A 16442-nucleotide genomic window follows, 5' to 3' on the forward strand; every position below is an offset into this window, starting at 1 on the left:
CTACATACTGGCCGATCCGCCGCGGATACGGCCGATGAGCGACCTGGCGGGGGGCAGTGACGGGGGGAGTGAAGTTTCTTCACTCCCCCCGTCACCTGGCTGCATTGAAGTGCAGGCAAATATGGACAAGATCGTCCATATTGGCCTGCATGTACAGCCGACGGGGAACCAGCGATGAACGAGCGCGGGGCCGCGCATCGTTCATCGCTGGAGCCTCCACACTGCACGATATGAACATTATCTCATTCATTAATGAACGAGATCGTTCATATCGTGCAGTCATGTCGGCAAGTGTGTAGGGCCCATTAGATTTGGGTGGGGTATATTGTTTCTGTTCAGGGTAAAGACTGGCTGCTTTATTTTTACACTGCAATTTAGATTTCAGTTTGAACACACCACACCCAAATCTAACTCTCTCTGCACATGTTATATCTGCCCCCCCTGCAGTGTACATGGGTTTTGCCCAACTGCTAACAAATTTGCTGCTGCGATCAACTCTGAATTATCTCCTAAACTAACTTCTGAATGCCTAGTTCCACCACAACCCAAAGGTACTTTATTGGATTGAAATCTGGTGAATGTGGGAGGCCAATAGAGTATACTGAACTCATTGTGGTGGTCATGGAACCAGCTTAAGTTGACGTGTGCCTTGTGACCAGCAGTGCAAGTATGCGGGTACGCTTGGGTACGGAGTACCCATAAGAATTTTGCAGGGGGGTACTCAGTACCACCTGCCACACACTCTGCCATTACCACAATTATAATGTGCCACAAAGCAACAAGACCATGGTGCTTGGCAGTATGACGGCTCCTCCCACTTTGTCATGGTTACTGGGAGTGCGACAGTGGCTGTATGTTCCTGTTATAATGGAGGCATTACTATACATTGTTATTAAATTGGGTTCATCACTATATATTTCTAGTATACTGGAGGCATTACTATATATTTTTAGCCTTGCCTCCAGATTAAAAAAAAAATAAGGTGCTGTCGTGTGGCCACGCCACTAGCAGCATGTGGCCATGCCCCCTAGCAACACATGACCACGCCCATTTTCCGGCACTCTACCACTAAGTAAATATTTATACTTGCACCACTGCTTGTGACATGGGTATATTGTGGCAGTAAAGGGGATGCATATGGTCACCAACAATACTCCTGTAGACTAACGTTTAAAAAATGCTCACTTAAGGGGCATAATGTATTATACCACCAGCACCCTGAACCATTCACAAAATTCACATGATGGATGCATGGATTCATGTTTATGCCAAGTTCTGACCACACCAGCTGCACATCCGGTGTCCACCCAGTAGGCAGACCGCAACATGAATTCTGTTCCTTTTAGGTCATTCTCTGATGGCGATAATTCTTAGCTCACTATTATATACAGTTCATACTTTCTTATAATCCCTTCATTTATCCTTCAGCTCTCAGGTCAATCTAATTGAGGTGTGCCAATAATTTCACAATATATAGCTTGGGGTATCGCTAGAAGCATTTTAAGTGTTACATTATGGGCCTAATTGAGTTGATCACAGCAGCAATTTTGTTAGCAATTGGGCAAAACCACGTGCACTGCAGGAGGGGCTGATATAACACGTGCAGAGAGAGTTAGATTTGGGTGGGGTATATTCAAACTGAAAATCTAAATTGCAGTGTAAAAATAAAGCAGCCAGTATTTACCCTGCACAGAAACAATATAATCCACCCAAATCTAACTCTCTCTGCAAATGTTATATCTGCCCCCCCTCCAGTGCACATGGTTTTGCCCAATTACTAAGAGCTGATCTCCGAATCAGGATTCGACCAAAAAAAGTCAAACTGACGTCTTTTCGACAGACGGCAGTTTTCGACTTCAATTGAATATACCCCTTAGCGCATATGATTTCCTGCTCGCTGATTTCCAAGCTCCTGAATATGGCTATGCATCATGCACTACAGAAACTTAAAAAAAAATATTTAAAAAAAAATAATTATATATAATATATATATATATTTATTATATAAAACTTAATATGAGGTGTTCTGGTGTCCTTTAGGAAAGTCATATGTAAGTATCTGGGTTAGGCCCTAGGGGTAGTGGTTAGCCATTGCCGCCAGTCCCCGTGGGTTAGGGTTATGGAGTGTGGAGGGTAAAAATACTTACCCTGTCCAGTGTCGGGATGCCAGCAGTCACATGACCAACAACGGCATCCCGACACTGGACAGGGTAAGTATTACATACTGAACCCTTTTGGGTGATTCTCCGTGATGTACGGGACAGCTACACAAATTCAAACTACCGTATATACTCGAGTATAAGTCGACCCGTATATAAGCCGAGGCACCTAATTTTACCCCAAAAACCTGGGAAAACTTATTCACTCGAGTATAAGCCTAGGGTGGGAAATGCAGCTCTAGCCGTACACAGCCCTCAGTGCCAGATATGCCCCCACAGTGCCAGATATGCCCCCACAGTGCCAGATATGCCCCCACAGTGCCAGATATGCCCCCACAGTGCCAGATATGCCAGATGTGCCCCACAGTGCCAGATGTGCCCCACAGTGCCAGATGTGCCCCACAGTGCCTGATATGCCCCATAGTGCCAGATGTGCCTGATATGCCCCACAGTGCCTGATATGCCCCACAGTGCCAGATGTGCCTGATATGCCCCACAGTGCCTGATATGCCCCACAGTGCCAGATGTGCCTGATATGCCCCACAGTGCCTGATATGCCCCACAGTGCCTGATGTGCCTGATATGCCCCACAGTGCCTGATATGCCCCACAGTGCCTGATATGCCCCACAGTGCCAGATGTGCCTGATATGCCCCACAGTGCCTGATATGCCCCACAGTGCCAGATGTGCCTGATGTGCCCCACAGTGCCTGATGTGCCCCACAGTGCCTGATGTGCCCCACAGTGCCTGATGTGCCCCACAGTGCCTGATGTGCCCCACAGTGCCTGATGTGCCCCACAGTGCCTGATGTGCCCCACAGTGCCTGATGTGCCCCACAGTGCCTGATGTGCCCCACAGTGCCAGATACTTACCCTCCGTCGCTCCCGCGCTGTCTTCTGAATGAGGGACACGGAGAGCGCAGCGCGCGGCTCTCCTGTGTCCCTCCTGCATCTCGGGCGGCAGCGGCGTGTGTTAAAGGAAGTGCCGGTTCGTGCACTTCCTTTAACACTCAGACGCCGCTGCTGCTGGAGATGCAGGAGGGACACAGGAGAGCCGCGCGCTGCGCTCTCTGTGTCCCTCAACGCTGACTCGATTATAAGCCGAGGTGGCTTTTTCAGCACAAAAAAACGTGCTGAAAAAGTCGGCTTATAATCGAGTATATACGGTACATACTTCTCCAAAATGTCAAGATTTTAGTGGGTCTTAAGCTATAGGGTAAAGCATTGCTACTAAGCAATTACGTTTTCATGTAACAACAATTTCTTAACAGACCAGTTTAAAAGGAAACCATTTTTAAAAGTGTGTGATGCACAGAACTTTATGTTCACTTTCTGAAGAATCACATGTGGAGCTGTCATAACATTTGGTTACGCTGCTGTTTTTTCATTATTTCTCTAAAACTGTTTTAGATTTTACTCCAAACACTTAATAATGAGACATTGAAACAGAGAGGTAGGGCCCCAAATTAATCCCAGGGACCACATATTCTTCATGTCAGTGTGATAGCTGCACATGCCCAGTTCATAAATTACAAAAATGTTCAAGCTGTTTGCAGACTTGTAAAATGATATTTCCAATATTAACAACTGATTATCTGTTTATATCTGATAGATATGTCCGTGTATTCTCCACTGGTCACATGTAATTGTCCAGGTGTCTGGATCTCTAGCCTATTTGGTTCTCATAACAGTAAACAATTTCAAAATGACATTTGGTTTTGGAGCAGTGATGGCACTGTTCAGAGTGACCTTAGATTACCCCAATGGCTTACAATAGGAAAATCTTTTTAACGGGAGACCAGTTGAAAAATTAACATCTTGTATGTCTGTGCTTTGTTTCTGCTACCAGACAAAGATACAAAAAAAAAGTTTACTGACAATTTAATAATAATAATTATTATATATATATTTTTTTTACTGTCTTATACTATTTTACCGGGCAAACATAATTTTATACTGACTGGTCACTATGCTAGTTCAAACGATCTACAATTGTGAAATGAGTATCTGCAAGCCATTTATTATAAGGTGAAAATTGTATTTTATTTTTATCTTTCATTAGGATACTTATGGGTGATAAAACTTTGGCAACCTATTGCAGGACTTGTGTTATGAAATCTTCCACTTCAATCATTGCCTTATCCCAATCTGTATAGACCTTTAAGTCATTTAAAGCTGAATCACTTTCTGACGTTACAAGAGATTTTATAGCTGTGTCCTGTGTGTGTGTAAATTTTTACCCATATTAGTTTCCACTGACATAAATCTATTAAGCATAAAATAAACATACCTTTATAGTGTTGAAGTACAGATTTGCTTGACTTGTTGAGACACTTTTCATAATACCATGAGCGATGATATGTTTATTTTCAGCATACCTACATAATGTAGTTGGTAAAATTTTGAAAACCATGGTAAGTGAGGACCCAGTGTGACCCAAAAGTGCATGTTTAGAAGCTGTTTTCCTAAGCCTCAACTCATAGGGGGGAATTCAATTGTTTAATTGCACCCAATCTCCCGTCTAAAGTGACGGGAGATCACGGGGTGATATTCAATTGTCCCCCGTTATCGCGCTGATCATGGCCATATCAGGGGCGCAATGTGAAGAGTCCCGCTTGGGTGCTCAAATGGGTCACTTTGCGCATTTCAGCTCGCCACCCCTGGGCGTAGCTATCTGAAATGAAGTTCTCGCTGCCGGCGGGTTCGGGGACCTGCAATAACAATTGAATTCCTGCCAAAGGGTCACATTTTAAAGGATACCTGTCCATTTTTTAATAAGTGTTTTATACATCAAAGTGTTTTGCCATGTAGGATAATGGTGTGCACTATAAATGTCTGTATCGGTTTCTTACAAGCAGGTTTCCCCTACATCACAGCTTTCCTGCTTTGGAAGCATAGATAAACTGTTAGAATTAGTGGACTGGATGCAAGCAACAGTTTGCACAGAATGAGCATAACAAAACTACATACTGCACATGGCGCAATAAATCGCCAATTTTTTGTAATTTTTTTTTAGATATCTGCCAGGGTTTCGTTAAAGTCATTGTTTTCACTTCATTTTCATAATATCCTCTCTGTAGTAAATTCGAATAAGCCGGCCACAAACACCGTACACAGGTAATTGGCTTGATGTTTATGAAAGTGTGTATGCTTAGAAATTAGTCTAACAATCAGGTGAAAAGAAATTCTTTTTATTGGGCATGCTGGGAAATGCACCCAACAAATGACCTACAGAATCAGCTTGGTGCAATTTTCTGACCGTAATCAGTCTGCATGGAAATGGCCTCTCACCATTTACCTGCACAGGTATTTGCTAAAGGCCTTTTGTATTTTACATTATTTTAGAACAGCAAGCCGCAGAGCTGTTCGGTACTTTCAGAGATAAGACACTATAGTACACACTCTTGAAAGACTGGAATTATCCACTAATAAACAAAATAAAAATAAGCTAAGGTACAGCCAGATAAACCATGTTACTTAGCTCTTCATCTAAAAGTACACAAATTAATTAGAAAAACAACTTAATTTTTCTACTTGACCTAGCACTGAAAGCTAATTTATACCCCTTTCAGATATGAAAGCCAGCATTTTGATGGGTCTATCAAGCTGGCAAATTTCCAGGTCTCCACCCGACCCTGGTAAAGAGCAGGGTCAGGGACCCGGAACTTTGTCCCAGATCGTTTCTTTTTTACACTTGCCAAATCCCTGGTTGATGCGCGTTCACGTGAAAAAACACGGGATTTTGACGTAAGTAGAATAGGGGATACAGCACATTTTTTTTAGCCTCAATAGTCTATTATCGAAATTAAAACAAATTTAAAGAAAAAAGTGACAGGAGATCGTGGGAGCAATATTCAATTGTTTTTGGTTTTCGCGCTGATCGCACCTGTAGAGGTAGGGTTTAGCCACGTAAAGAAGTACCTGACCAAAGTTCTGGGGGGTGATCGTGAAAAGTGCCATATTGGCACCCAAACTGGGTGCTTTTCGCTTATTTCAGTTTGCTTCCGTCCTTGGTGGTGCGAGCTGAAATGCAGACGCCGGCAGCCATCGTGCCCGAACGGAGCTACAATTGAATAGCTCCGTTTGGGCACCATCTAGTGGCTGCTGGCGGATAAACATTTGAAAACCGCACATACAGTCAATATTGTATCAAGAAAGAATCTTCATTTAAACTGAATTAGAGCGATTCAGAAAGTGAAGGTTTCTGGAAAAATTGCGTATCTTTGCAATGTGATGTACTCAAGCCATGACCGTTACTTCACAAATGGAGAGGAGACCAGGGTCGAATAAAGCACAAAGGTAGTTTCCATCTCATAGTGAAACTGAACTTAATGAAACACTTTAAGCAAAGAGAGAGTGTGTGACTGCTTCCAGTTCTGGGCTAAAGCAGCATGTGCTGCTATACGTATATGGCCTACCACATATCTTTTGGGATGGTTGTACTGGTGCAGGATACAAATGGAGAAGTCCCAGGCCAGCGGAGGGGTGTAAAGAGATCCCTAGCACTTTATAAATCAAAGAGAATACCTCCTCCCGCACTTTTAAGTGCAGAGGATGTCGAGAAAATATGGTAAATATGACCAACCTCCCCACCATTTCGCTGGCAAAATTTCAATTGTGCCAAATGTCTAGTGCCAGCTTTATCAAATAAAGCTGCCACTAGACAGCGAAACGTTTTAGAAACCAGCCTCTGGCCATTGAATACTGCCAAAAAGACTCCTTGGATGTTTTTATGGACAGCCACAGCCAATAATATCTCCAGTAAGATAATCTGTGGACGCAATACAGCGAGTTGGCTAGCCATTGATTAAACAGCAATTGGCATCTCAGCACGTATTTATCTGCCTTAAGGGGCATACACACTAGACGATTCGAGTGGACGATATGCATGATAAAGAGATCATGCACGGCCTCAAGTGTGTATGCACGATAACGATGCACGCTCCCGCAGGTCTTTATCATTTATCTTTATCAATTGAACATGCAGTCCAATTTGGGCTATGTTTTCATGACTGCATTTTCAGGGATGGAAGGGGTGACGTTACTGAATGATATTATTCACTATATAGTTCAGTGTGTATGCTCTTAATCTTTCATTCTGCAGCTGGGGTAATTTCAATGGAAATCTTTCTCTTTATTGGATCAAAATCGTCTAGTGTGTATCTGTCTTAACTGAGGAAACACATGCATGACGGTGAAACGTGTTATGGTTTCTTCCAAACATCTTCGCTACAAACCTTTGCTTATGGAGATTGCTCTGAGCCGCACAACTCTGAACTTGTGCATGACTGGAGCAAAGAGAATATTTAGTGGTTAGCATACTGTTTGCCACCTTGCGATTGCTTGAAAGACATTCATTGTACATAAGCGGAATGCAAGCGGTGAGAATTCAGCATATCCTGACTGCACAGTCTTGTGATCAATTACATCCAATGCATGTAAGATGCCAGGGATGGGGAGCCTTTGGCTATCCAGCGGTTGTTGAACTACATATACCAGCATGCCCTGCTACAGTTTTGCTATTTGGGCAACGATATACAGGAGTCATCCAATACTAGGGTTTCTCTAACGTCCTAGTGGATGCTGGGGACTCCGTAAGGACCATGGGGAATAGACGGGCTCCGCAGGAGACATGGGCACTTTAAGAAAGAATTTAGATTCTGGTGTGCTCTGGCTCCTCCCTCTGTCCCTCCTCCAGACCTCAGTTTGAATCTGTGCCCGGACGAGCTGGGTGCTGTTCAGTGAGCTCTCCTGAGCTTGCTGTAAGAAAGTATTTTGTTAGGTTTTTTATTTTCAGGGAGCTCTGCTGGCAACAGACTCCCTGCATCGTGGGACTGAGGGGAGAGAAGCAGTCCTACTCTCTGAAGCTAGGTCCTGCTGCTTAGGCTACTGGACACCATTAGCTCCAGAGGGATCGTACACAGGATCTCACCCTCGTCGTCCGATCCCAGAGCCGCGCCGCCGTCTCCCTCGCAGAGCCGGAAGACAGAAGCCGGGTGAGTATGAGAAGCAAGAAGACTTCGAAATCGGCGGCAGAAGACTCCGTTCTTCACATGAGGTAACGCACAGCACTGCAGCTGTGCGCCATTGCTCCAAACACACCTCACATACTCCGGTCACTGTAAGGGTGCAGGGCGCAGGAGGGGGCGCCCTGGGCAGCATATGGACCTCTTTTGGCAAAAGTACACATATATACAGTTGGGCACTGTATATATGTTTGAGCCCCCACCAAGAAAATGGATATTTAAGCGGGACAGAAGCCCACAGTCGAGGGGGCGGGGCTTCTTCCTCAGCACTCACCAGCGCCATGTTTTTTCTCCACAGCACCGCTGAGAGGAAGCTCCCCAGCCTCTCCCCTGCAGATACACGGTAGAAGAGGGTAAAAAGAGAGGGGGGGCACATAATTAGGTGCAAAAATCAATATAAACAGCAGCTACTGGGTTAACATTAAGTTACTGTGTTATTCCTGGGTTAATAGCGCTGGGGTGTGTGCTGGCATACTCTCTCTCTGTCTCTCCAAAGGGCCTTGTGGGGGAATTGTCTTCAGATGAGCATTCCCTGAGTGTGTGGTGTGTCGGTACGTGTGTGTCGACATGTCTGAGGTAAAAGGCTCCCCTAAGGAGGAGATGGAGCAAATGTGTGTGTGTGTGAGGGGTGTCTCCGTTGACAACGCCGACACCTGTTTGGATATGTGTAATTAAGTGCTAAGGTGAATTTATTGCACAAAAGATTAGAGAACAGACAGGGAATCTACCCATGTCTGTCCCTATGTCGCAAAGACCTTCAGAGCCTCTCAATGCTCACTATCCAAAATAATAGACACTGATATCGACACGGAGTCTGACTCCAGTGTCGACTACGATAATGCAAAGTTACAGCCAAAATGGCAGGAAAGTATTCAATATATGATTATTGTAATAAAAGATGATTTGCATATCACTGATGACTCATCTGTCCCTGACACAAGGGTACACATGTTTAAGGGGAAGAAAGCTGAGGTAAATTTCCCTCCTCTCATGATGAAAAAGAGCGGGATTCTCCAGACAAGAGACTGCAGTTTCCCACAAAGAATTCTCAGGGAGTATCCTTTCCCTACTAGGGCCAGGATACGATGGGAATCTTCCCCTAGGGTGTCACGTTTGCCCAAAAGGTAGCCCTGACTTAACAGCTATCCTCAGGGATCCTGCAGATAGCGTGCACATTCTGGTACACTACTCAGACCGGCGATTGTGTCGGCATGGGTTTATAGCGCTGTAGCAGCGTGGGCAGGTACCTTATCAGCAGAGATTGAGACCCTAGTATGTATGTATATGTATATAAAACCCTTTTGTCAGTCAGGAAAGCGCACCCTAGTTTGTGAAGATACTCCCTTCGAGCTCGCACCTTGAAAAAGGTGAGAGAGTATCTAGAATCCATCTTACAAACATGTTGGTTGTGGCTGTGTTTTATTGATACAATTTTATATCTTGAATTGTGTACCAAAATTCATATGTTCAAATATATGTTATTAAAAAAAACTTTTTATTAATTGGCCTGTTGGCCTCTTGTTTGGGTGACTTTTTGGTGAGGGGTGTGTGTTACAGTTCCCCAGATCTAAACATCCTCCAGTCCACATTTTCCGACAAAATAAACGCTGGAAGATTTGTGTAACTACATTTCATTATTAGCGCACTTGGGAATTTGTTTTTCTCTGCATGTTTTTGAGGTTTTCCAACAAAGACCTCTCCCAGTGTGCCGCTCCTGAGTTGGCGCAAGATAAAGATACTTTTGTGTGTGTGTGTGTGTGTGTGTGTGTGTGTATATATATATATATATATATATATATATATATATATATATATATATATATATATATATATATATATATATATATATATATATATATATATATATATATATATATATATATATATATTACTGTCCATCGCAGCCGGTACTCCTACTCTGAAATCACAACAGGTCCCCGTGCCAGTGTAATCCAACATACACCTCTCACAAATCACGGCACTGGAGACGGGTTCAATGAAGCAACACAGCTTGTATTACAGGTAGACTCACGTTTCAGAGCTTCCGCTCCGTCCTCAGTACCATACAAGATAAAATGACAAAGACAAACACACATTTAAATACCTGTATAGGTCCCGCCAAACTCCGCCACCATCCCCCTGGCTCCCGTTCACGGCTGCTACAGTCACTTCCGTTTCCGCTCCCGACGTCATGTTGCCCAGGCAACGCACAGCTTGCGCGTCACCAGCCCCACTGTCTGCAGAGCAGGACATCGCCAGTATTACAGCTCCGGAACTGGTTCCCCCGGGGGCTTGCAGCGCAAGCCTGGCAGGGACCTAGAACAAAAAACAAAGCATAACTAAGAAACTACAGAAAACAAACAACACACAATCAATACAACAAGTACAATATACACAAAATAAGCAGTTACCATACCCCATAACATCTTGCCACTACTCAGTGTAGACCATTCTAAGCATGTACCCATTATCTATTTAGAGCTAATGCTTAGGTGCAGTTCCCAAATATAGAGAATGGCACTACTAGCAAAGCAAGCCACCCCCAACCTTCAGGATACATCCCCACATGCCGTAAAGCTGGGGCACAAAAAGACTACAATCAAGCCCTGCACCTACTAACGACATAATTATACAGCATTCCAATTGATCTTGTCATTCAGACCAAAAGGAGCGAACGTATTCAACCTCATGATCCACCTTGATTCCTTCTCCAGCAAACATCTAGCCCTATCACCTCCCCGCAACGTGAGTGGTACGTGGTCTATGCCAAAGTATCTAAGGTCGCATAATTTGTGACCAGCTGATTTAAAATGACGCGCCACTGGTTGGTCAACCGTCTTCCCTTCAAGTGTCAGTTTGATGGCCGATTGATGTGCCGCCATCCTTCCACTTAACTTACGCGTAGTCTGGCCTATGTAGTAAAAACCACACGGACAGACAATGGCGTATACTACAAAAGAAGTATTACACGTAATCACATGTCTGATGCTATACTTTTTTTCATTATTATGTGGGTGCTTAAAGTCCTTGCACGCCACCATGTGACGACATGTGGCACATTTGGAGCATCTGTAGCAACCAGGGGCTTTATGATAAAAATTCGGTGCGTCCGCCTTCCCCATTCCCGTGATATCTGTACGTACCAATCGGTCCCTTAAATTCCGACCACTCCTAAACGCCGCGACTGGTCTGATCTTCTTGAGCCCGGGGAGTTCAGGGTCAGATGCCACTATGGGCCAAAGAGCCTTAGAGGCCCTGTGGATGATGGGACCGAATAATCGCTACTCCAGGGTAAGATGGTACTCTCCTTACTACTAGTTGGCTTCAACAATTCGCATCGGGGCATGCCGAGCACTTTCTGTTTTTGTACCTGGAGGAGCTGTCTATCATACCCTCGGTGCTTAAATTTGGAAATCATTTCGTCCAACAGTTGAGGTACCTTGGCATGGTCACTAGTAATACGGGCCACCCGCATCATTTGTGATGTCGGTAAGCCCTTCTTCAAAGCGGGAGGGTAATGGCTAGAAGCCATCGATAGTGTGTTCCGATCAGTGGGTTTGGAGTATATTTCTGAATGTAATACACCATCAACCAACATCACTTTGACATCCCAAAAATTAGCCACAGTGTTATTACATGAATACGTGAACTTGATCGGAGACGATAAATTATTAATCTCCAACATTAGGGACTCAAAGGATTCAAGGCCGCCCCCCCACAGTAGGAACACGTCATCGATGTATCGAGTGTACATCAGTATCTTGCTTCTCACTGCAGGGTTGCTAAAGAACATCTTGTGTTCTTGATCGAACATATATACATTAGCATACGAGGGTATTACTAATGATCCCATCGCGCACCCTCGCAGCTGTAAATAGAATTCCCCGTCAAACAAGAAGTAATTACGATACAGAGTAAGCTCGAGCAGGGTCAGGAACAATTCATGATCAAATATGCTAAAAGCAAGATTCCTTCCTAGGAATGCTTTCATAGCTCGCATCCCCTCATGATGCGGGATTGATGTATAAAGACTATGAACATCTAAACAACATAACGTGTTGGGAGGAATGTCTCGAAGAGCTTCCAACTTGAGTAGAAACGAAGTGGTGTCCTTCAGAAACATTTCTTGGGTAGTCAGTAACGGCTGTAGAATGCTGTCCAGTAACTGTGCCACTGGCTGATACAAGGAATCCCTTGCGGAAATAATAGGTCTACCGGGCGGCAGGGAGTCATGTTTGTGAAGCTTGGGCAGTGTGTATAGTACTGGATTCGTGGGGTAATCCACACATAATGCTTTAAATACTTTGTCAGGAAGTAAGTCTTTTTCTTTAGCTCTTACTAGGATATCCATCAGCTCTTTCAGATATTCCAGGACCGGATTTCCCTTGAGTTTCTGATAGACTCCCACCTCCGCCAGTTGTGAGTGAATTTATTTTCTATAGTAGTCCAAATCCAGAACAACTATAGCACCGCCCTTGTCGGCGGGTCTAATCACTATGTCCTGATAGGAGGATAGCTGGTCTACTGCCTCACGTTCCGCCTTCGTGAGGTTAAATTTAAATATATGTGTGTGTATATGTATGTGTGTGTGTGTGTGTATATGCCCAAAGAGACATTAGTCTACTGGGTTCTAGAGTCAACGCTATGTCGATTTCTGCTTGACGTGTCCTGTAGAATATGCAATAGACAGGTGATGCCGACTTAAGGGGCATATGGAAGGCTGAGGATTGTGTGGAGAAGGGATCTCGGACCTGGTCTCCACAGCTATAGCTGGTAATTCTGATCTTTTGCCTTATATTCCTGCACAGCCTAGGAAAGCACGACATTATCAAATGCAGCCTTTCGATCACAAAGAAACAAGAAAGTCCGAGGTGCGTCCTTTCTTGCCAGAGGCAGGGGCAGAGGAAAGAAGCTGCACAACACAGCTAGTTCCCAGGAACAGAAGTCCTCCCCGGCCTCTACAAAATCCACCGCATGTCGCTGGGGCTCCACAGGCGGAGCTAGGCCCGGTGGGGGCACGTCTTCGTAATTTCAGCCACAAGTGGGTTCACTCCCTGTTGGATCCCTGGGCAATAGATATTGTGTCTCAGGGATACAAGCTGGACTTTGAGGAGATGCCCCCTCACCGACGGCCTTGCCGGCTTCCCCCCATGAGAGGGAAATAGTGTTAACTGCAATTCACAAATTGTATCTTCAACAGGTGGTGGTCAAGGTTCCCCTCCTTCAACAAGGAGGGGGTTATTATTCGACCATGTTGTAGTCCCGAAACCGGACGGTTCGGTCAGACCCATATTGAATTTAAAATCCCTGAACATATACCTGAAAAGGTTCAAGTTCAAGATGGAATCGCTAAGAGCGGTCATCGCAAGCCTGAAAGGGGGAGATTTTATGGTGTCTCTGGACATAAAGGATGCATACCTTCATGTCCCCATTTATCCACCTCATCAGACGTACCTCAGATTTGCGGTACAGGATTGTCATTCCCAATTTCAGACGTTGCCGTTTGGTCTCTCCACGGCCCCGAGAATCTTCACCAAGGTAATGGCGGAAATGATGGTGCTCCTGCGGAAGCAAGGTGTCACAATTATCCCGTACTTGGACGATTTCCTCATAAAAGCAAGATCAAGAGAGCAGTTGCTGAACAGCGTATCACTTTCTCTGGAAGTGTAACGGCAACACGGCTGGATTCGAAATATTCCAAAGTCGCAGTTGGTTCCTACGGCTCATCTGCCTTTCCTAGGCATGATTCTAGACACAGACCAGAAAAGGGTTTATCTCCCGATAGAGAGAGCTCAGGAGCTCATGACACTGGTCAGGAACCTATTAAAACCAAAACAGGTGTCAGTGCATCACTGCACTCGAGTCCTGGGAAGGATGGTGGCATCATACGAGGCCATTCCCTTCGGCAGGTTCTATGCGAGGACCTTTCAATGGGACTTACTGGACAAGTGGTCCGGATCACATCTTCAGATGCATCGGTTAATCACCCTGTCCCCCAGGGCCAGGGTGTCTCTCCTGTGGTGGCTGCAGAGTGCTCACCTTCTCGAGGGCCGCAGATTCGGCATTCAGGACTGGGTCCTGGTGACCACGGATGCAAGCCTCCGAGGGTGGGGAGCAGTCACACAGGGAAGAAATTTCCAAGGTCTGTGGTCAAGTCAGGAGACTTGCCTTCACATCAACATCCTGGAACTAAGGGCCGTATACAACGCCCTACGTCAAGCGGAGACCCTGCTTCGCGACCAACCGGTTCTGATTCAGTCAGAAGCCACCAGAATTCTTCGCTGGGCAGAGAGAATCACGTAAACGCACTGTCAGCAGTGTTCATCCCGGGAGTGGATAACTGGGAAGCAGACTTCCTCAGCAGGCACGACCTCCACCCGGGAGAGTGGGGACTTCATCAAGAAGTCTTCACGCAGATTGCAAGTCGGTGGGAACTGCCACAGGTGGACATGATGGCATCCCGCCTCAACAAAAATCTACAGAGGTATTGCGCCAGGTCATGAGACCCTCAGGCGATAGCTGTGGACGCACTGGTGACACCGTGGTCTATGTATTTTCTCCTCTTCCTCTCATACCCATAAGAAAAAGAGGAGTGAGAACAATACTCATTGTTCCGGATTGGCCAAGAAGGACTTGGTATCCAGATCTGCAAGAAATGCTCACAGAGGACCCGTGGCCTCTTCCTCTAAGACAGGACTTGTTGCAACAAGGGCCCTGTCTGTTCCAAGACTTACCGCGGCTGCGTTTGACAGCATGGCGGTTGAACGCCGGATCCTAGCGGAAAAAGGCATTACAGATGAGGTTATTCCTACGCTGATAAAGGCTAGGAAGGACGTGACAGCTCAACATTATCACCGTATATGGCGAAAATATGTTGCTTGGTGTGAGGCCAGGAATGCCCCTACGGAGGAATTCCAGCTGGGCCGTTTCCTTCACTTCCTACAGTCAGGAGTGACTTTGGGCCTAAAATTTGGTTCCATTAACGTCCAGATTTCGGCCCTATCCATTTTCTTTCAAAAAGAGCTGGCTTCTCTACCTGAAGTTCAGACGTTTGTGAAGGGAGTACTGCGTATTCAGCCCCCTTTTGTGCCCCCGGTGGCACCTTGGGATCTTAACGTGGTGTTGAGTTTCCTGAAATCCCACTGGTTTGAACCACTCAAAACGGTGGAATTGAAATATCTCACGTGGAAGGTGGTCATGCTACTAGCATTGGCTTCGGCTAGGCGTGTGTCAGAATTAGCGGCTTTGTCACATAAAAGCCCCTATCTGGTTTTCCATGCGGATAGAGCAGAATTGCGGACCCGTCCACAATTTCTGCCAAAAGTGGTTTCATTCTTTCATATAAACCAACCTATTGTGGTGCCTGTGGTTACTACTGACTTGGAGGATTCCGAGTTACTTGATGTGGTCAGGGCTTTGAAGGTTTATGTAGCCAGAACGGCTAGGGTCAGGAAAACAAAATCTTTGTTTATCCTGTATGCTTCCAACAAGCTCGTTGCTCCTGCTTCAAAGCAAACTATTGCTCGCTGGATCTTTAACACGATTCAGCAGGCTCATTCTGCGGCTGGATTGCCGCTGCCAAAATCTGTTAAGGCCCATTCCACTAGGAAGGTGGGCTCTTCTTGGGTGGCTGCCCGAGGGGTCTCGGCATTACAGCTGTGCCGAGCGGCTACTTGGTCAGGTTCAAACACTTTTGCAAAGTTCTACAAGTTTGATACCCTTGCTGAGGAGGACCTTGTGTTTGCTCATTCGGTGCTGCAGAGTCATCCGCACTCTCCCGCCCGTTTGGGAGCTTTGGTATAATCCCCATGGTCCTTACGGAGTCCCCAGCATCCACTAGGACGTTAGAGAAAATAAGATTTTGCTTACCGGTAAATCTATTTCTCGTAGTCCGTAGTGGATGCTGGGCGCCCGTCCCAAGTGCGTACGTCTTCTGCAATACTTGTATATAGTTATTGCTGCAATAAGGGCTATGTTATTGTTGCATCAGGGTTGAACTGATGCTCTGTTGTTGTTCATACTGTTAACTGGGTAAAGTTATACGGTGTGATTGGTGTGGCTGGTATGAGTCTTGCCCTGGATTTCCAAAATCCTTTCCTTGTACTGTCAGCTCTTCCGGGCACAGTTTCTCTAACTGAGGTCTGGAGGAGGGACATAGAGGGAGGAGCCAGAGCACACCAGAATCGAAATTCTTTCTTAAAGTGCCCATGTCTCCTGCGGAGCCCGTCTATTCCCCATGGTCCTTACGGAGTCCCCAG

General features: G+C 45.5%; 1 protein-coding gene across 2 annotated transcripts in view; it reads left to right on the forward strand.

Annotated features, from left to right (window-relative positions):
* The window catches only part of PPP6R1 (protein phosphatase 6 regulatory subunit 1), a 329328-nt gene that overhangs the window by 11087 nt on the left and 301799 nt on the right, over positions 1–16442 (forward strand). The window lies entirely within an intron of this gene.

The sequence above is a fragment of the Pseudophryne corroboree genome, chromosome 10 (assembly GCF_028390025.1).
Source record: "Pseudophryne corroboree isolate aPseCor3 chromosome 10, aPseCor3.hap2, whole genome shotgun sequence".
NCBI classification, from domain to species: Eukaryota; Metazoa; Chordata; class Amphibia; order Anura; family Myobatrachidae; genus Pseudophryne; species Pseudophryne corroboree.